This window comes from Cupressus sempervirens, chromosome 5 (genome assembly GCF_028749045.1).
Source record: "Cupressus sempervirens isolate cs-2001-9-10 chromosome 5, ASM2874904v1, whole genome shotgun sequence".
In the NCBI taxonomy this organism is placed as follows: Eukaryota; Viridiplantae; Streptophyta; class Pinopsida; order Cupressales; family Cupressaceae; genus Cupressus; species Cupressus sempervirens.
The window spans coordinates 202,238,966-202,262,076 of record NC_143122.1 but is presented as its reverse complement, the minus strand read 5'-3'; the positions used below and the strand labels follow the sequence as shown (position 1 = coordinate 202,262,076).

The 23,111-nt window shown below is 33.1% G+C and overlaps 1 pseudogene; it reads left to right on the top strand.

Moving 5' to 3' along the window:
• The first annotated feature begins 282 nt into the window (after window positions 1-282).
• The window catches only part of LOC149555113 (transportin-1 pseudogene), a 36,978-nt pseudogene continuing 14,149 nt past the window's right edge, over window positions 283-23,111 (top strand).

Sequence of the window (23,111 nt, the reverse complement as noted above, 5' to 3'; positions counted from 1 at the left end):
GAAAACAATTTTTATTTTTGTTGGGTGGGGTGGGGTGTTGGCATAATTGATGAAGTTGATATAATAGGTGATTATATGGTGATGTGCATAACAAGTATTCTGGAAGCATGTAAGAAACTAAAGGTAAAAAAGGAGGAAGCTGAGTATTAGACAAAAATAGATAAACTAGTTCTTACTCAAACCTACATTCCATCATAGATTATTGATCAAGTTATGCTTGACACTCCTAAAAAAATTCATGTCGTGGGACAAAAATAATTAGATCAAACCGATGGAGATACAATGAAAATGAAAGATATTCCATATAAAGAAGTTGATCACAATTTAAAGGTACAACATGATCAACCAATGATAGAGCAAAAAGAAGAAAATGGTAAAGACGTTAAGGAATCCGTCACAATGAAAATGAAGACATTTTTTAGTAGTACAAGTAAAAGGAAGAGGAACAAACCTAATATGAAGGTCAGTCTAGATGAGGAAGAGGAAGAAGGACAAGATGACACATGAAAGATAGTAGACATCACAAAGTTGAGCCCTAAGGAAATATTTGAAATATTTAGAGAAGTTGAAGATGAAGGATGAAAGGGATATAATGAGAGAAAAGAACATGAAAGCTAGACTAAGGAAAATGACCTGAGAAATTATATTAGACTTAGTACCTAATGTGGAATATGATCTCAATGCAAGTATGATTGATCAAATGGATACATTGATCAAATCCATTATAGGACAAGTAGTTGAGACAAATAAAAATATAATAAAGTTGACAAAGAACAATTATGAGAAGAAGATCTAACTAAAAATTTGATGGAAATATTGGCAAGGAAAGGAAGACTTTATCATAACAAGTTGATGAAATAAGGGTCACATTCAAGTATGTTTGTCAAATAATGACCACAATATCAAAACTAATAGATCTTACCAATAAGTTGGAGAAGAGAAATAGTGAGCCACAAAAGGAACTTTACACATCAACTGAATAGTTTTATCCAATCTCAAGTTCTATAGAATATAATACAATGGTGAAGTTGATAAGACACAAGGTAAAGAAAATAAAAACATAACAAGAAATGAGGATACCTATTCTATTGGAGTTATAGTCCTATCTAGCACCTACAATAGAGATGATGCAATAGAATGTGAAGAATGTTGAAGGTCTACTTAGTTTACCTGATATGTGTGCTTTGGATTCAATGGAAGAATTAGCAACTAATCTACTTGGATGGATAGTCATGATACAACACTTGAAGAAATCATGGAAGGAATCACTAGATTCAGCCAAGATAAATTTCAAAGAATTCTTTGATATGTTATCTATTGGAAAATAGTTTAAAAGAAAAAAAAGGAAAGACAAGGTCACCTTTGTCATTGTTGACAAAGGAGGAGAATAGGTTACATGTAAAAATGAAATGTAACAAAGAAGAGAGGCAAATAGAAATATGGAGAATATATACGTAAGGGAGTAATAACTAAAAGGAGAACAATTCATATTGATGCTCTGACCAAAATCATTTTCACATAGAGTTTGTCAATAATGCCAATGGGGGAGATTATTAGCAATGACATCAGAATTGATGGAGATTGATTTGTTGTGAGGAGCACTCAGAAGCAGTGGAGTATTTGGTTTTCATTGATGGCAATGCAATCACATCACAAAGATGGATTGATTGGTAAGATAAGGCATGTGATCAATGAGAAGGAAAATGGCTAATTGTTATAACTACTATGTGGGAGGAGAAATAATAAGTTAGACATTTTAGTGGTGACCACAATTTCCTATGAATAAAGTATAGTGGTCATAGTTAAATCTTTTATGAGATGTATAAAAACTACACGATTGATCAAAAAACACAATGATGAATGATGAGAAGGGTTGTCAGTGTTAGAAGCTATGGTTGGACATATAGCTTATGTTCTTGAGCTACTGATGATAGATTCATTGGTGTGTGATTGGTAAGATTGATGTGGTGAGAGTAGAAGATAAGATGATGTGTCTTAATCATATGAATATGTGATGAGATAGAAGTTGTTTGATGGAAACAAGTATAAAGAGTGGATTCGAGAAGAAGTTGGAGAATCTCAAACATATTCTAATTTTTCTTGGTAATATCACTTGAAAACCTTAATGTTGCTTAAGGTGGTGATAAAAAATGTATTAGGTGTATAGAGAGATGTGAATCTTATGTGGTATATGCATAGGAAACTTGAAATTTAAATGGATGGCAAAGATTAAGCATAATCATGACTAAGTATTTATATGTTATTGTTCTAAGAGAAACTATGTTGAATGTGGTGATTACGGTAGAAGAATTTCATGATTATAAAGGTTGTGATAAAGGTGTGAAGTAGAGATTAATAACTGAACAGTGTCAGAGTGGATAGAGTAGATTGGATCTGACAAGAAAGAGGTGCTACTTATAGATAATTCAACTTGTTGTTCCCTAACACTTGCAACGAGGGAAATCCCTTAATTGGGTGGACTCTAATAGATCTCTTTGGGTAAATCCTTTTAACAAGGTGGAATCTTAGAGGGAGTTCTAAATCCTCTAGTGAGATAGAATCCTAGTATCTATTTGTTTTACTCCTAGTATTGTACAAATCACTCGTAAAAAGGTGAACCCATAGAAAGGATATTTGTAGCTTCTAATAGGGAAAACCTTTTTACTACAATGAAGAGCTTGTGAGTTTCATACTCACCATAGTTTTCTCCCTCTAGCCAAGGGTTTCCATGTATAAAAATAAGTGTGTTATGTGTGTTTCATGTGTGGTTGATTGGTGTTATTTAGTTCTCTTTCATTTCAACATTTATATGATGTGTGTTTTAGAAGTTACTTTAAGATAATTAGATTAGTGGTTTACCTATTTTTACTTATTCACCCCCTCTTAGTGCTTCTATATACCAACAAGTGTAAATGCAAACACACTAAAGATGAGCTAAACAACCACTAAATTGAAATTTCTTCCAATTTAGGACGATACACCAATTACAAAAAAGTGTATTCTTGTAAGACAACAAGGAGCTTAAGGAATTATGAATTATTGAAGGCATACTCATATGGAAAGAGATATTTGATTTATGAGTAGAAAAATAGATGTTGCTAAAACAATATGAAAAGAATTAGGAGATATGATCTTTTAAATGACATTTCTTTTAAATAAATGTATCTCCTCAATGAGATATAAAAATCATAGCAAGACTAGCACAATAATAGATAAGAAGAACAATCATCCATTTTAGATTTGACAAAAGGGAGTTCTTAAATAAGAATAGGTGATTGAGAGAAGTTGTTTATATCAGAATAGATAAATCATAATCTAAGAGAAGGTACCTTATGTTAGTAATAATAATTTTTTTACCTTTTGAAAACATGATCCAAGCCCTTTTGGGTGGAGGGAATTCTTAGTGAATGTAAAGAATGATCCAAGTCATGCTTAGTGGAGGACATTCTTAGTGAATGTCAAAATTGATCCAAGTTGTGCTTGGTGGAGGGAATTATTTGTGAACATTGAGATTGATCTAAGTCATGCTTGGTTGAGCACATTCTTAGTGAAATTGAATGTTGAGATTGATCCAATAAATGCTTAGTAGAGGGAATTATTAGTGAGTGTTGAAACTTGATTAAGGACATTCTTGGTTCAAGTTAAATCTTGATCAAGGATATTCTTGGTGAGTGTCAAATATTTATAAAGGTCATTCTAGGTGAATGTGGAGACTTTATCAACAACATTCTTTGTGAGTGTCAAAGCTTGATTAAGTAAATTCTTGGTGAGTGTCAAAACATGATTAAGATATCATTGGTGAGTGTTAAGGCTTGATCAAGGATATTCTTGGTGAGTGTTAATACTTGATTAAGAAAATCTTGGTGATTTTTGAGGCTTGATTAATGAAATTCTTGGTGAGTCTCAAAGCTTGGTTGAAGACATTTCGTAAGTGTCAAAACTTGATTAAGACATTCTTAATGAGTGTCAAGGATTGATCAAGGGCATTCTTGGTGAGCGTTGGAACTTGATCAATAGAATTCATGGTAAATGTTGGGATGTTCATGGTGAATTTTAAAATTCCTAAAAATAAGTTAAGGAATTAATTCTAATTCTTGAAGGCTTATTCATCAAGGAGTGAAATAACTATTAAATTTAGGATAGTTCTCTATTTCTACAAATATGGTTATCTTCTAAGTGTAGGAAGTTATAGAAAATTTATCAATTACAATTAAAATTCCTATACTCCTTTAAATGATGGTGTGTGTGTGTGTGTGTGTGTGTGTGTGTGTACATTATATTCAATAGCCCAATCATGATTGGTCATGACTATTCAATGGAAAGTCATTTACGCATTTGTTAGTATACACTAACTAGCAAGTAATTAGTCATATCATTAGCAATATGCCTAAACCGATCATTATTCTATGAAGCCCAATAATAATATGTGTGTGTGTGTGTGTGTGTATTCATCAAGTTCATATTAGTATCATATGATTATGCTAGTCTTTATTCAAGAATATTCCAAAAATATATTATGAAAAGTACATGTGAATATATTCAAAACATACATTCACATATATGAGAAATTAGTGTTCAATATAATCTTACTGACATTATCATATATCAACACTTGCTCTTAGCTAGGGAGGTTATACTAAGTATGAAAAAAATTAGATGCCACCTCACTCATTATATCAAGGAGTATAATAAACATCAAGTCACATGAAATTCATATATCTTAGTTATGGTGTGAGAATTGATGTCACATTGTAGGATTTTTACCATAACATAATGATTTACAATAGGTATCATGTCTCATGATATCCATCAAAATGCTCAAGAGATACTAAGTATTCCATATTTAGATATCACTTCACTTATGGTATCAAGGAGTATATTGAACATCAAGTCAGTATGATATTCATATATCATGGTTATGGTATGTGCACTGACACCATATTGCATGATGTCTACCATAACTCATCATGGCATATCCACAAATATTATGTCACATAATATCCACTATGATTAGCTCATAAGGAACATATTGATACACAAATAATATCAAGTCAACATGATATCTATCAATAAGTACACGAGATACCAACTATCAAGACATGCCAATGAATATCAAGTCAACATGACATTCATCGTGATAGTAGAGATTGTAAATTCATCATCTTACAATGTTGAATACAAGTGTATATTATCAAAAATATGATCACCTTTTAGTAATTTATATATGGGGCCCATAAATTCATAGAGTCATGCATATGACAAAGAAGTTTACACAACATCGCCATAGATTCTCCCATGTGGTGTTTTCATGGTGTGACACACATGACATAAACAATTTACATAAAATCATGATAGATTCTCTCACGTGGTGTTGCCTTCACATCCAAAATATCAAATGGTGGATCTACCATATCTACTCCCAAATAATTTTACAAAAGTTTACTTTAAGGTTCTCTCTTGTAGAGAAGAATCCAATAAAAGTATATTTCAAGAAATAACTGATTCTAAGACTCCTCCTTAGCAAGGGCTTCATTTTCCATAACTCCAAGATAGTCTCCAAATGAAAAAACTTCACTTGGTATGGCTTGGTGAGAATATTAGCCATTCATATTATTGTGATAATATACTTTTTCTACAAACCACCTCCATGATCTACTTCCTTAGAAAATCTCCTAGTTCTGAACATGACATTATTCTTATTCATAGCAATAGTTTCTTTTACACAAATACACCTTTTTGATTTCATAGTAACATGAGTGAATTCAATAAGCTTTATATTTATCCATAGGCTTGGTGATAACAATCATTCATAATAATGTGTCTTCTATTTGAAGCTTCCAATACATGTTTCTTTCTATTGACTTCCCATTCAAGATTTTCTATGATGAATTTTCATACTCACTCTGAATGCTGACTCTTCCTCTTAGAAGAACTATGACCAAAAAATTCCATCACAATCTGCTACCACTAAGAAATATAACCAAACTCATTGGATGTCATTTATTCACAAATCCTCTAGTTGCTCCCTTTTGGACTATGTCACAAGGTCATTTGAATGACCAATCTCAATATTGGAACAACATTTCATTGCAATCTTCTCCCTCTTCAAAGGAAGAGCCCCTTGACTTGTCTTTATTTCATAGATTCAAAAATATGCCTCAACAACATTCCTAATGCATCATTCTTCTTTTTCTAAGAGAATATCCATTTGGAAATTAACATCCTTCATACAAGTTGCTCCAATGAAGGTCCATATGTATCACATAAGATGATGTTATTCAAATATTACTCTAAAGGTCCCTCTTGTCTTCCATCTCTCCTCTAGATATGGTTCAAATGAGAATGGAACACTGGTTATCATCCCCCCTAACAATGTAACATTCCCACTCTACTTCTTTCTTTCTTCTGAGTATTGGTTCTCTTCTAATATCCAATTTTATGCTTCTACCAAGGTAATTATTCATTTCTCCATTTAACAATGGGGATAATCTCTCTATAAAAATTATATTCTCATGAACATTAGATTCACTCAAATACTCATCAATCACTAAAAAATTATCTGCAAAAATGTCATATGAAGAACTTAACACATCCTTCAAAAATGTTAGTACTCAACAAACCCAAGAGTATTAAAAGAAATAATTATGTAATCATAGTTCAAGAGAAAATATTGAAGATGTCTATGTGCTCAGTCTGTAGCAAGAAATAGAATATTGACTTATGTTTGTGGGTTGCAATGGATGCGCTAGTTTATAAAATAGTCAAGCAAGCACCACCTCATACTCTATGATTTAGTGATGTTGATATTGTCATTCATAACTATATAAGAATCACCAGATAGAAGAATTAACTTACTTCCTAGAATTGTCCAAATTATAAAGAGGCACTCCAATATAATGCTTCTATTCAACCTCAACTATCTTGAACATTGAGCACTAAGAAGAACAAATACTATGTTAATCTTTAGAAGGTTATGAACAATAAATAGAAAAGGTGGGGTTGTCTATCCTCAATGAAAAAATTTCAAATCCACAAGTTCCTTCAATAGTTATGAACACAAGACATGTCTGATTTTCTTTGCTAAACTAGTCAATGTCTACAACAACAAATTTTCCCAATATCTAAGCTAAGTATCAACAAGTTCAAGTGCTAAGTAAGCTAGTTTTGATATGATTGTTTGTAATGGAACAAACATTGTGGTAAACCATTTTTCTATGTGGGAGATTATTTTGTATGATCAAGGACTTAGTTATGGAAGTGATTACACATTCCAAATAAGGATCATTAATCCCTATACAAACAATTTTTATAATTAGAAAATTGCAAGGACTAAGCTTCACCTAATGAATATTTAAGAAAGGTTTATGACCAAGTTTGCATGTGTGCAACATTTGTGATTAAGTGTTGGGTTGTATGCAAAGTGTGAGGGTAAATCAAGAAGAGTGATCAAGCATTCCAGAGAAGCAATGAAGTGTAGAGTTAGAGATAAATCAGATCAAAGAAGTGGTAGAAAATTGTACAAATAAGATATGTCATCATCATTGTAGTCCAAACCAAAGGATCTAATATTAATACATTATAACAAGAGTTTTAGGTTGTACATCTATGAATAGAGTGGTTTTAACAAACCTTTGTAAGTCTCTTAGTAGAGTGCTAACTTAGTTGTGAGATAAAATCCTTTAATAAAGGTAGATTGAATAAGTCTTGTAAGCTCTTAACAAGGAAGGCCCCTCACAAGGTAGATCATCAAAAGTGATAAAATTTGTAGCCCTAACATTCAAACTTTCTTGTTGTAATAGTGAAGGCTTTGTGGGTGTCATCCTCATCGCAGTTTTACCTTGACCTTGGAGGGTTTATGCATAACCAAATATTTGTGTCATATGTTATGTGTGTTATTCATGCAAGTATATATTAGATATGGTAATTAAATTATAGTAAATGTTTAATTTTGTTAATGGAAATGTTGAGATAAGGATTAATGGTAAAGTTATAAGATATGGTTAATGTTTGGAGTGTTAAAGTTTTAATAGATCCTGATTCACCCCCCCTCTCAATATCTTACTTTCCCATTACATTTCCAATAATTGGTATCAGAGCATTGGTTCTCTTATCAGAAGTCTAACCACTTGAGAAACAAGATCTTGAATATGGAAGCCCATAAGTTGGGAAAGACCATTTAGAACAAGAAGATTGATTTGCATATTGCCTTGGAGCAATTCAAGGTTGCTAAAGAGGAACTGAGGAAGATATTAAAACAAAAGAAGGAGATGGCAATCAAACAACATGACACACAATACAAAGAATAAAGTGTTGAGGACATATGAAATGAAAGAAAATAAAGTGACACTAATGCAACAATAACAGATCTACTGGAAAGGAACACCAATTTGAATGAAGAAATAAAAGTATTGAAAAGAGAACATGAAATGATATTAGTAAGGCTATGTGAAGTCACTAGACAAAAGAAAAGGGTTGAAGATGACAAAGCTAGGATTGAAGAAGAAAAGAGAAAGATGACTACAAGGTTGGATGAAAAGATTACTAAAGTGAAAAAGTTGACATATAATCAATTTGACATGGTCAATTAGCTATTATGAGCTACTCAAGAGAACACAAGAAGGGAACTTGAGATCATAAATATGAAATCCAAGAATTTCATATTGAAGAATGAGTTGAAATCTGAGAAGGAGTTCATTGAAAGGATGAATAAACTTAAAGAAGCAATAAGAATGCTTGACAAGTAGATGAGAGCACATAGAAGACCTCTCGATACTTTTGGACTAGGATATACCAAGAAAGAATAGCCATCTAAGAAAGGAGAACAAAGGAATGTAAATCCATAGAACAAGAATCCCACTTGTTATCACTATGGAAAACTAGGTCACATAGCAAATGTCTACATGAGCAAGTTTGATAAGTCAAACTCTAAACCAAAATTCAATGAATATTGTTTCAAATTCTATAAACAAGGAAATCAAGAATACAAGTGTAGAGAAAAGGTCAGTAAGACATCAACTACTTCTAGATTTGAAGGATACTATTATTCATGTCAGAAGTATAGTCACAAAGTACAAGATTGCAAATCTAATGCTAAGAAAAGTTGGATACCTAAGAATCAAGATAATTTACCTAGGTAAGGTAACAAGATCAATTGTGATTATGATACATGGTACAATTGTAAATTGTGTGGAGAGTATGGTCATATTGCAAAAAATTGCATAAGAACACATTTTAGAGGAAAATCCAAAAGCTAGATGAATGGTGGCATAGTGTGATACCACAATCATAAGGTTAGTCACTTAAGTAGAAATTGCATGAATTGAGTACTATTATTCAACCATGAACAAGACAAGGGCAAAGTAATAGGTGGAGTTGAACAAGTAAGAAGCCATACAAATCAAACTTGGAGGAAGAAGGGAGAAGAAGAAAGTAGCAGTGCAAATAATGTTAAGATCACCCAATCCAATGGACCAAGTGATTCCCCTACTACAAATTAAGCAAATAAGTATGTATGGAACTAAGTTTCAAATTGCTAAATTTTACATCAGTTCTTAAGATTGAATGCATTGAAGCCCATATCAACATGTTAAAGGATGCACAAGGACAAATTTTATGTTTGAACAAAGATATGTATGTTGATACCAAGTTGAACTTTTAGTATTGACCAAGTATTAGTATTAAAAGTTTTGTAAGTGTTAATAGGTTGACATAGAATGGTAGTTGAGGCCGAGATGTGGTATTGACCAAGTTGATGGAGTTCAGAAGTATGATAACCGAGTTTCCTTATATTGGCCATGACAACTATATGTCACTCACTATGAGTATAAAATTATAATGAGTCCTTAAATTTGGAATTCTGAGGTATATAGCAGATATTTTAAGTCATTTCAAGCAAAAAGAATTCAATTTTTTATCTAGAGTAGAGTGAGTTTGAGTGACTAGAGAATATTTAGCAGAGATTGCAAGGAGGTTCAAAGTGTGTCATCAACATTTGTTGTGAAATGTGAAGAAGTTGTAGTTGTCAAGTTACACAGAAGTTCATGATCAAAACCCTAAATTTGAAGAAATGAAAACTAATTAATCATCAAGTGTGAGGAAGAAAGGATTAGAGGTTAGTAATTATCAATTAGTTAAGAATGATGCATGTCCCTCGACTAAGTATAAGGAAATCCCTAAAATTGCAATGAAGGGTGATTCCTTGGGTGCACTATCATCAATTCCACCAAGGGTGATTATAATTCATTATGTAAGGTCATGCTATACGTGAAAGGTTCAAGAAGTGGGAGATTATGAAGTGAGATTGGTGTATGAGAAGTTGTGTGAAGAAGGTGTGTTGAAGGATCAACATAAGCATATAATCAAGAAAGGGGTCACAAAAGTATGTAGAAAAACTATAGACACAAAACCAAACAAGTATACCTTTCCTACATTTACAATTGAACAAAAGGTTAGTCAAGGTGATGCACAAAGTGAAGGTGCTAAGAAATAGGACAAGTCGGCCAATACTATAGATGATGAGCCACCTGAGCAAGAAAAAGAAGATCAGATCACAAAGGGAAATAATAATTTACAAAAGAAGATAAAGGAGAGAAGATATCTAAAGATCAAGCATATCAATATGCTACAATCAGTCATACAATTTCCTCAGAACCTTAGCTAGAGGGAGAATAAGAGGCTGAAACACTAAGTTTAACAAGTAAAATTTGAATTATTGTGAAAGATCAATCAAATGTATCAACACTACAACCAAGTCAAGAAAGAACACTAGAGGAGAAGAAAATGAGAGGAGAAGGAAATAAAGATGACATTACCTAAGATTCACACAAGCTAAATTTGGCAGTTCAAACCCAGGGTTTGCAACTGAATGTGCCGAACTCAAGCACACTAGATTCTAAAGTCAAGAAGTTGAAGAAGAAGCATATACACTCACTCTAGGTCATAAAAGGTAGGACAATTAACTTAGATGAAGATATTGTCATACCAAGATGGAATAAATCAAATTTGAGTGAAGAAAAAATGATAATATTGAGTGAGTTTTTTGCTAGAAAGGCTAAGCAAGCTAAGCTAAGGAGAGAGAAACAACAAAAACAAGTTTTGTATGATACCAAGGATATTTTACTTGACACTATCATTGTTAATGATTTAGATGAGAAAGTCTCCATTCATGAAGAATTGCTGAAAATTGTTGATAAGGTCAATCAGTTTGATGTCAATATTCAACATAAGCTAATGGAAAGAGTTGAATGAAAATATGACAATAAGGTCATGGAGAAAGTTTCAGCCAAGATAGCCATAAAGATGGTTGAACTTTCTAACCAAGATAATAATGTTGAAAATTTAATTTAAGATATTAATTCATTATTTGGGAAGCTATATTGTGTTATAACATTTATCAAGGAAATAAGAGATCAAATGGATAAAATAGATGTTGATTTATAAAGGAGTGCAAGCACTTTTACCTTGGATGCTAGTTCAAATTCTATTCATTTTTCAAGGTTAAGATTTTTTGTAGGGAAAACAATCTGAACTATTGTAGGAAGAGATAAAAATAAGAGCCACATTGCTCACTATTGAAGATTTGCTGACTACACAATTGCTAGTCATGCAAAAACATATGAAGATTGCTAAAGATTTTATTAAGGGAAATAAAAAACTATCCATAGTTGATGACATTATTGATGCACTTAAGACAAATTGAGACAACACCATCGCAATGATTTTAAGGTCCCATGAATCATTTTTGGAAAAATATGGTATGCTTCCTAGCCCCTAGTTGAAAACAAAAACAACCATGACAAAAACAAGGGGGAATGAATGAATAAGGTATGATTAAAACCATCACCATGCAAATTTTGACATTTTGTTGTGTGTACTAGTTAGTTAGTCTGATAATCAGAGGTGTGTATATTAAAAGGCTTTGAAAAAGATTTTGAAAATTGGAAGTAAAAAAGTCCATGTATTGACCGAGTTATCTTTATGGAGTATATCCTAAGGGGGAGTACTTACATTTATTTTTTGATATGTAAACTTTGATCATGACAAAGTGTTTTTGCCACTAATATCAGAGGGGGACATTGTTGAGCCTCAATGCAATCATGATATTATTAGGTTAGTGCAACACACGTAGTCATTCATTAGGCAATGTTGGTCGATCATCACTACAACTGAGTCATCCTATACAAGCCAAGAAATGTAATAAAGGACTTGTATATTTTTTAATTTATGTTGAGGCAATAGTTATTACCAAGCAAGTCTATGGTCATTGAGTACTCCAGTATCAACTGAGTTGGCTAAGGAAGAGTATGTAAGCCAAGTTCATTCTTATGCCAAGTTTGATAGAGATTGAGTGAAATAATGTGTGCCGAGTAGAGTTGAAGCCAAGTGACAACAAAAAAATTTAAACATGGCTAAGTGTCAACAAGTTCAAGTCTCAAGTAAGCTAGTTTTGATATGATTATTTGTAATGGCACAAACATTGAGGTAAACCATTTTTTTTGTGTTGGAGATGCTTTTGTATGATCAAGGAGTTAGTTATGGAGGTGATTACACATTACAGTAAGGATCATTAATCCCTATGCAAGTAGTTTAACCAATCACAAAATTTCAAGGACTTAGCAAAAAAAAAAGAATCTAGATTGTTGATCATGATCTAGAAGCTTCACCTAATGACTATTTAAGAAGGGTTAATGACCTATTTTTTAGGTGTCGAGCATTTGTGATTAAGTGTTTGGTTGTATGCAAAGTGTGAAGGTGAATTAGGAAGAGTGACCGAGTATTCTAGAGAAGTAGTGAAGTGCAAAGTTAGAGATTAATCATATCATATAAGTGGTCATAAACTATATAGAGGAGATCTATCATTAGCATTGTAGTGAAAACTGAAGGATCATGTACTAATACATTCTATCAAGTGTTTCAGGGTGTAAATATATTAACACAATGGTTTTAATAGACTTTTGTAAATCTCTTAGCAAAGTACTCACTTAGTTGTGAGGACAAGTCCTTTAATCAAGGTAGATTGAATAAATCTTGTAAGCTCTTAACAGGACAAACCTCTTATTGACTTGGCTTTTCACGTATTAAAAATTTCTAGTGAAAATCCAGTTCTCTTTCAAAATTAGGGTTTTGTTTTTTAATCTTTGTTGATCCCAAAAAAATCCCTAATCTCATATTGTTTTTCCAATGTTAATTCTTGCCCCAAAAAACCCTTGAGTTAGGTTTTAAATAAATGTGTGGGATAAAATGATTTGAATGCCCCTTTTATTTTCTTGGGTACCTTTTAAATTTATTTTCATTTCCTAACTTTACCCTAAGTCTCCATTTGAAATTATAAACCAATTTTTTTAAAAATATTATGCAAGTTATGTTTTATGTCTAAAAATTAGTTAAGTCATGATGGCCCTTGATCTTCCTTAAGATCAAGGGTTGTTGCTTTGTCACCAAAGGACATAGTGACATAGCAAGGACTCGACACATGGTCATGTGGGCCATTTTTCTTTTTCGGTAATGGATGTGTTACAGTGAGATGATAGTTGTCAATGTACCATTGGTTCTTTGCGATAAAAGGCTAGTCTTTCAATATGCTTATATCCACATTTGATCTCAAATTCAATCTAGGGTTGTTGCTATGTTGTTATCCACAATTTCTCAGTCTTTAACCATAGAGACATAGTGAAGGCTTGACACGTGGAATATAGTGGGACCATCCCTTGCAAAAAGTGCCACAGGTTCCAGGTCACTAATGGATTCCAGATGTCAGACTCTCATTTGCCATAAGGATATGCTTTACAAAGAAAAGATGTTTTGTCTGCACCATTAGTTCTTTTAAAGATTGATGGAGGTCACCTTTTTGCCCTAAAAAGTTACATGGTTTTTACCCTTAGTGACATATTGACATTAAGACACATGTCCGATGGGCCCATCTTAGTTATTATATGGTTGTTGTATTTCCTACCATCATATGCAAGATTAATCAATGAGTGTCACTTTTTCGCCAACAAGAGTTGCAAGGTCTTTAATCTTGGAAACATAGTGAGAGATCGACATGTAGCATGATATCCCACTTTCAAAGAAGTTCTATAGTATCATCCTTGATTGTCTGATGTGTAAGAGATCAAAGGTTGTCATTATGTCACTAAGGGAAACTGCTTGATCTTTACCCATAGCGACATAGCAAGGGCTCGACATGTGTCAAGTTACATAAATGAATGGTATGCAAGTTTCCATTGAGGTGGAAAAGGATACATATGGAAAATTTCAATTGGATTGACTACCAAGTGGGAAGGTTGAAGCTAAGTCAGAGTGCGTTTTATTTCTTAATCGTTAGATTTTTGTAGATTGACGACCCATTTTCAAACTCAAAGGGGAATGCCACTCTATGTTTCTTTGCAACCCATTTATGGAAATTAAAAGCTTCTCATGTGAGCTAATATAAAGAATGTAGTAAGGATAGTTGAGAAATTTATCCTAAAAATATATTTCTTGAATTCTTAGAGCTTGGACTTGTTGAAGAACCTAGTATTTCACCTTATTGAGCCGTGAAATTTTATGTATCAAGGATTCATTGCAGCATTTAGAAAAGAAGTGAAAAGGCCAAGTAAGTATCTTAATCTACATATAATTAAAGAATTATGGTATTCTCCTTATTGTTGTTTCAATATGCCTCCAAAGAAGGGTTTTTCTAGGAAGGTTGAATATGCTAGTAGAAATATCCATGATGATTTCTTATAGAAATTAAGTGAATCTACTAATGAGTCTGCCCAAATAAATAAATTAGTTCTCGCAAATCCTAGGCTCCAAGTTGTAGATGAATTATTTGACAAGGGAAATTGGATTCGGGATTCTATGACCTCTAAAACAGGGTTACAATTATTTAAAAAATGGTTTTCAAAGAGGAAATTGTTTGCCTCCCACAAAAATATTTGGAATTTTGACCTAGGCAAGTTAGTAGATCCTGGAGTCTTCATGGATTCAGACCTCCTCACTGCTATATCCCATCATTAAGGTCCTGTAGCTAGGATGGTAAGGAGAATAGATGGGGAGTGCTTGGTGAAAATTAGTACAAAAGAAATACAAGAAGCTTTTGAAATGAATCCTATAATAGATTATCATGAGGTCATTGATCTTTTGGGATTGGAAAAGGAATACTTGTCCCTCAAGGATCAAATTAGGTAGGGAGCATTGAGAGGACACTTGGTCCCAATTGGAAACTTAACTTTTGTCACAACATTAACCAAAGAGCCTTTTAAGAAATAGTTCTTCAATTCTAGGGCTATATATATATATATATATATATATATATATATATATATATATATATATATATATATATATATATATATATATATATATATATATATATATATGACTTTGTGCAAGGTTTTTTGTGAAGATGAGCAAGAATTTGTGGCAGTAAAGATCATGTACATGATGGTACAAATTTCTTCCTTTGGAGTGGACGTTATCTTTGATTTTGCATCCTTTCTAAAAAAATAAATTCATGTAGGATTGATTGGAATTGCAAAAGGAAAAAATGAGAAAACCTTTTGTTTCTACTCTTTGTTAATGCATATGTTTTTGTACAAGGGGGTTACATTTTTTGAGAAAGAGATGGTGTTAACAAGAGAACATGATGGGGAATCTCTACCAGCTTAGTTATGGAGTGGAGATATGACTTGGGATGCAGAGGAGGCCAATTTTGTGAGGTTTGATAGATATTTTGCATCTAGACTGAGGAACTTGTTATTGAAAGATAATCCTAGGATACCCAAGGCATTGTTAGATTCCATTAGGCCTATGGATAACCCTAGCAATTTGAAAGTTTTTCATAATTGGGAAAATATTGTACCATATCTAGTGTGAATAGTTTTTAGAGTATATGGATTCCAAGGAACCTCGCATGTGCTTCCATACTAGGTACCTCCTAAGTTAGGAATGGCTGAGATGTTATGGCAACTAGGTGGTTTGGATGAAGCAGAACTGACTGGTAGATCAAGAGGCTCTATTTTCCCATCTTGCATAATAGCTCATCAGTTTATCATTACAAGGGGCGGTTGGTTGTTTTTGTATAAGATTTAAAAAATGGAAATATCCCATGCTCATTTTAATGATAGTGAAGGATTTTATAATATATTCAGACAGAGAGCTAGGACTAGTGCTCAAGAGCATCAATTCTATTTTTGAAAAGATGTAATAAGAAATGAATTTTCTTTGCAAGAGCAAGAAATCAAGAAAGAAAAGTGGAGAGTTTATTATATGGTTTTATAATTCATTAAATATTTTGATAAGGATTATAGCCCATTGAAAGATGCAAAGACATCAATGGACATAATGAACAAATTAATGATGAATTTCTCTAAGATCATGGATGCAATGAATGAAAAGAAAACTCTTCTTATCAATACTATTAAAGATTGGGGTTTTTCATTTTGACCAAATTAAAGGGAGATTTTCTATATTGTTTTAGAATTAAAGTATTTTGTAGCTATTTTTGATTCAAAAGCATCTAGAGATCTGGTGCATAAGCAAAAAGGTTGGTTTTGTTTTGGGTCTGGGCTCTTTACTATGATTTGGATTCCCATCTTTAAGCCTCAATATTTCAAAATCCCCTTTATGCCATATTGGATTGCCTTTCCCTCTTTGGCTTTCGAGTATAGGGACCCTCAAATTATAAAAATCTTTGCAAACAAGTTGGGAATCTTCCTCAAACATGACCTTATACCTTATGATCACCCACATTTGGAAGTGAGAGTTTATTTGTTGTTCGATATGTGGTAACCTCTTCCTTCTCATTTGACTATAAATTCTCAATGGGGTTTATGGGATTAGTCAATCACAATTCAGAATGAACAAATAGTTCATAAGTTTCAAGATAGATTGGGTCATTTTAATACTCAATGCCAAAATTTAGTTCAAGACATACAAGAAGTCTGCCCAAATTATAACACAGACCCTAATTTATGTGTACACAAAGTTCACTCAAAACTGACCTATAATATGGATACTATGGCTTCTTCTTAGTTTGTCTCTCCTCCAGTTGAAAACCAGAGTTTGATTTCTTCCACAACAATCAAACTCTCTATGTTCCTATAGTTGTTCTTGCCTTTCATCCAATGCTTGTTAGCTAGGTTGAAGGTTTTTGATGATCTCCCATCACTGAAGCCTTCTTTGCATTACCCAGATTTGGATGGCTTGGAGCAGCCACATTCTAAATTGTCACTAGTTTGTCACAAAACAAGGAATTTTCTTTCTAAGAGCCAATATTCTGATTAGAAAACTCCTCAAATTGCAAATCAGATTGTATCTAAAATTGCTAATAATATAATATTTGATATAGAAAATGAAGAAGGATTCAATGTAAAAAATTAGGAAAATAATGATCTTGATGTGTTGCTCAAAGAATTTTAGTATTGGAACAGTCAAATCACCCCAAAGAAAGCCTCTAGTTGTAAGATTGTAGAACTTGTAGAAACTACATGTCAAGTAGAGAAAAAGGTTTCATTTCTGGAATCATGCTTTGATCAGGATCCATTAGGTGTTGAGGATTGCATTGTTCAACAAGTGGTGATTAATTTAGACTTTCAACTTGAAGAGACAATTTTGAGGGAACTTGAGACTTGCAAGGTTCAATCTGATTGTCAATCTCAGAATAATCCAAACATTTCTAAAGATTTCATTTTTTAACAAGTGGTAGATAATTCAAATTTTCTACTTGAAGAGACCATTTTGAGGGAAACTGAGATTTGCAAGGATCAATCTCAATCTCAATCTCAAAATAATCCAAATAGTTTTGATCTTCATCAAACTTACTCAATTTTTTAGTCTCCCTCTCTTGAATTATAAACTTCCAAGACACCCAAATGAAGAGGGTGTCCTAAGGGATCAAAGACCAAAATTGAGATTGCTTCAGGTAAATTCAAACCACATTAGATGAAAAATTTATTGTTAACAAGCAAGTGACGAGGAGAACAAATTGTTCTCTTTTTCAACTATGAAAATTATCTCATGGAATGTCAAAGGCATAAATGCCTCTGACAAGAGAAGTAGGATCACGAGTTTATTGAATCCATGAAAGATGATATTGTGTTGTTACAAGAGACAAAATTTTCACAAGATACATTTCAAAAAAACATGGCTAAATGGCCAAGGTGGTCCCCAGTGCACTCTCCCAACATCAGAGCTTTTGGTGGTCATGTTCTATGAAATCCATTAACAATATAGGGACATCTTATTCAACAACACACAAATTGGCAAATGCTGCAGGTGTCAGATTTCAATGTTTCATTTACTTTATTAATGTTTATGGTCCTACCTCTACTCAAGACAAGTTGAAAATTTGGGATAAATTATCAGTGTTAATTCAGCTTTGAAATTCTTATCAAGTTATTCTTGGGGGTGATTTTAATGCAATCTTGAATCAAAATAAGAAAGAAAGTTGGTGGCATTTGTCCACCCATTAAAACCGTTTAGGATTTTGCTCAATTTGTTGAGAACAATGATTTAATGGATATTCAACCTTCTAATGGTAAGTTTACATGGACAAACAAGAGGTCTAGCTTTGCACAAATTTTAGTTAGATTGGATACGTTCCTTCTCTCTCATGAATGGAAATTACGTAATTTTTGCATTCACTTAGAGATATTATCTTCGCCAGACTTTGATCATTTTCCAATTTCCATAAACATTGATCAATCTACATCACTAGATCATAGTCAACATAAGTCATCCTTTAAATTTGAAAGTATCTGGTTGCATCACCCACATTTTCCTCCACTATTAAAGAAATGGTGGATTAGTGCTCCTTCTGTTCTCAGGGTAAAATGCATCAATTTGCCAATAAATTGAACATGTCAAAGAGCAAATCAAAAATTGGAATCATCAAGTTTTTAAGAATATTTTCAAGTAGAAAGAGGTTGTCAAATTTCAACTAGAGGAAATTCATTGCTCCATAATTTAGTATGGGATGGATAATGATACTTATGTTAAGAAAAAAGATCTTTAGCATGAATGGGAGGACTTGGGTAGTAGAGAGGAAGAATATTGGAGACAAAAATCTAGGGAAGTATGGTTACAACAAGGAGATAAAAACACAATTTTTTTTCATGCTTCTGGCCAACAGAAATGGGCAGCTAAATCAAAATTTCAAATTATGGATTCTAAATCAGGTATTATTTTAACTAATGCTCATTAAATTAGAGATGAAGGTGTCAAGTTCTTTGAGAATCTTCTTGCACTAGTAGAAAATCCATTGCCCTTGCCTTCTCAAGTTGAGGATTTCATTCGGCATATACCTATAATGGTATCCCCCATGGAGAATAATAAGCTTCTAGCCCCATTCACCATTCAAGAAGTTTGAGTAGTCTTCTCCTTCCCCCTAGACAAAGCTCTAGGGCCAGATGGTTTTACTACTCTCTTCTTTCAGAGTTGTTGGGAGTTTATTGGTTGGGATTTTTTAGCAGCCATTGAGGAATCCAAAAATTTTAAATCTATGCTAAAATATTTCAAATCTACAAACATTGCAATCATTCCAAAAACCAAGGAGCCCAAAACTTTTGCAGATTTTCACCCAATCTCACTTTGCAATTTGACATAAAAAATCATCACTAAAGCTATTTATTTGTGACTTCAAAAAATCCTCCCACTCATAATTTCTCCCAAACAAGGTGGCTTTGTTCTTGGTAGAGAAACAATGGAGGGTGCAATGGTAGCTCACGAAGTCCTTCATTCCATCAATAGTAATCTGTCCTCCAATTTTGTTATCAAGTTAGACATGCAAAAGGCATATGACAGAGTCTGCTAGAAATTTCTTTTTCAAGTTCTCCAAAAAATGGGTTTCTCTAAACATTGGTGTAAGTGGATTAATGCATGCATTTCAGGGGCTTGGTTTTTAGTTATTATTAATGGATTAGTGTTAGGCTTCTTTCCTTCCATGCAAGGTGATCAGCAAGGTGATCCTCTGTCACTAGCTTTATTTATCATCATGGCTAAAGCTCTTATCAAGTCTATTAAGCACCATCATTTATCTAACAAGTGGAAAGGAGAAAAAATTGAAGGCACTTCAATTTCCATCATGCATTCTTTATTTGTTGATGAAACATTACTATTTGGTACTTCTCTAGATTTAGAGGCTAAGCAGATAAAGAAAATTTGAAACAAATATTCAGAAGTTTCAGGGTAGAAAATAAATCCTCAAAAGTCAAAAAAATTCTTAATTAATACAAACAAAGTAATATCAGACAAGAGAGTGCAAATTCTATGGTTTTGTGAGGATTTCTTACTATCCACCTATCTTGGGATTCCTTTTTTTATTCGATCCAATAAGAAAAGCTTTTGTGATGACATCTTCAAAAGAATTAAGAGAAAAATTATCTCTTCGAAAGTAAGATGGTTGTCATTATTAGGAAAAATCTTTCTTATTAAGTTAGTTCTATCTGCAATCCCAAACTACTAATTGGCAGTCATGCAAGCACCGTTGTTAGTCATTTCAAAAATTCAAAAACTTATTAGGGGTTTTCTATGGGATGGAAATTTGAGAAATGAAAAGGAAATTCCACTTATTTCTCTCCAAGACATGGCACATATTCCTACTTAAGGACGATCTGGAATTCATGATCTAACAATAAAGAATAAAGTGTTTGGAAGTAAGTTGGTTTGGCATATGTACACTAAATCATAGTCAGCATGGTGTCAAATAATGCAATAGAAATACATAGATAATAACGATCCACACAGAATATTCTCCATGTTGGATCCTCCTAAGGGGTCTGCTATTTGGAATTTCATGATTGCATCTAGATCCATTGTTCTTAAGTACATTTCCTGGGAATTAAATTGTGGTAATAAAATTAATTTTTGGGGTGATTCTTGGAATGGGAAACCTCCTTTAATTGTAATGCCAAATGTTCAAAAAATTATGGCCATTACAAAAATAGAGTGGGCTAATCTTGTTATTCACTTTATGGATGCAGTATGTATTTTTTGAAGGAAAGTAATATGGAAAGACCATGATCAACTCCCTTTAGATACTCAGTGTAAACAGTGGCTTCAAACTAATTTATTAGAAAGATAGGCTTTTGTGTCGAAGAATGAGGATCAATTATCATGGATTCTAGCTAAGAATGGTAATTATTCAATCAAGGAAGGATATAAACTTCTTGAACAAGTTGATTTGAAAAAATCCCCTTCTCGAGCTTTCATGTTCTGCTAGAACAAGCTAGTGTTACCTAAGGCTGGGTGCTTTGCATGGCTAGCAATTAAACATAGGTTTCTAACAAGTGATCGGTGCGATAGGGTCAGTATTGCTCCTCCTTTTAAATGTGTTTTATGTGAAGAAGAGTATGAGTTAGTTGATCATCTTTTTGTAAGATTCCATTTTGCATATCAGTGTTGGACATTTATCCTAAACAAATTAAATTACTCTACTCAATTACAAAATAATATTTGGGACATCTTTTAGGCCTGGCCAATTTTTTACCCTAATGCCTTATTTGTGGGGATCTGGAAATGTGCTCCTACATTAGTGATATGGGAAATTTGGTGGGAAAGAAATAAGAGGATCTTCAGAAAAGATGTATCATCCCTAGATAGAGTGCTCCAAGTCATTGAAAATTTGATTTCAAAAGTTACTAATGCAAGTGTTAGTATATGTAAATTTAATGTAGTTATAACTTCTTGGGATGGAGGTATCATTCGGGAATGGAAATCTAGCCCATCTAGAAGATTACAAACAAGTATAGATAGGTCTTCAGTTAAGTGGCTACCTCCTATGCCTGGATTTGTCAAGCTCAACTTTGATGGGGCATCTAGAGGGAACCCAGGCCAATAGGAATTGGGAGCATGCATTAGAGATTGCACTAGTAAAGTGCTTGCAATTAAAATGACACCCTTACCCATAGGAACTAATAATATAGCTAAGGCTCAGTCATTACTATCAGGATTAATTCTTGCCAAGAAAGGGAATTTTCATCATGTGTAGATAGAAGGTGATTCTCAAGTTATAATATCAGCTTGCATCAAGAGACAATTGTCTTCATGGAAACTTAAGTATGTGCATCAAAAAATTTGGAATTTAATTGATCATCTTCATGAGGTCACATTTTCACACACATATAGAGAGGGGAACAGAGTTGCAAATTATCTTTCCAATTTAGGTTGTAATGGGTTTACTAATTTCACAATGCAACCATCAACTCTTATCAAGAAATGCAAATATTTATAATTCCTAATTAATAATGATTTAGTGAATTGCCAAATTAAGTGGGTCTAATAATTTTAGTAGAGGTTGAAGCTTTATTTTTAGGTTTACTTCTTGCCAAGAAAGGGGAATTTTAATGGGTCTAGATTGAAGGTGATTCTTTAGTTATAATCAATGCACTCTTGTCGAGCTTTCAACAATTGCCAAGCTCTAGTGCTTGTTGAGCTCCAATGCTTACCAAGCAAGGTGGGGCAATGCTCTTGCCGAGTCACTCAAGCATAGTGTTTTCTGAGTGAACTTGGGCTTAGTGTTGATTGAGTTGCTTGGTCATAGTGTCTTTTTGAGTGACTTAGGCCAGTGATGATTGAGTGCTTGCCAGACATCAAGTGGTGTTGTGTTGATCGAGTGTGATAGTAATGATTGAGTGGGTAGTGTTGACTGAGTGACTGGTTGTCATCAAGTTGTATTTAGCTTGGAAAATTAAGTATGTGCTGCAATAAATTTGGGACATTATCTATCAGCTTCATGTGGTCACATTTTTTCACACATACAGAGAGAGGAATATAGTTGCAAATTATTTTTCCAACTGAGGATGCAGTGGGCTTACAAACTTCATAATGCAACCTTTAGTTCTCATTGAGAGATGCAAATATTTTCAAGTTTAATCAATAATGAAATAGTGGATCATCAGAGTTAAGTATTGATTATTGATTAATTCCCCTTTTTCAAGTCATTCTGGCATGTACTTGGTGAAGTTAAGGCAATTCTTGCAAATTTATTTTTCATTACCCAGTGTCATGTAAGCTATCATCACCCAGGTATATTTTGATTTCAAATTGGCCATGTGGTTTTTTACACATGGAAAGATCAATATAGAGATCAACTTTGCAATATATTCACATGGTTTTTAATCCTACATATG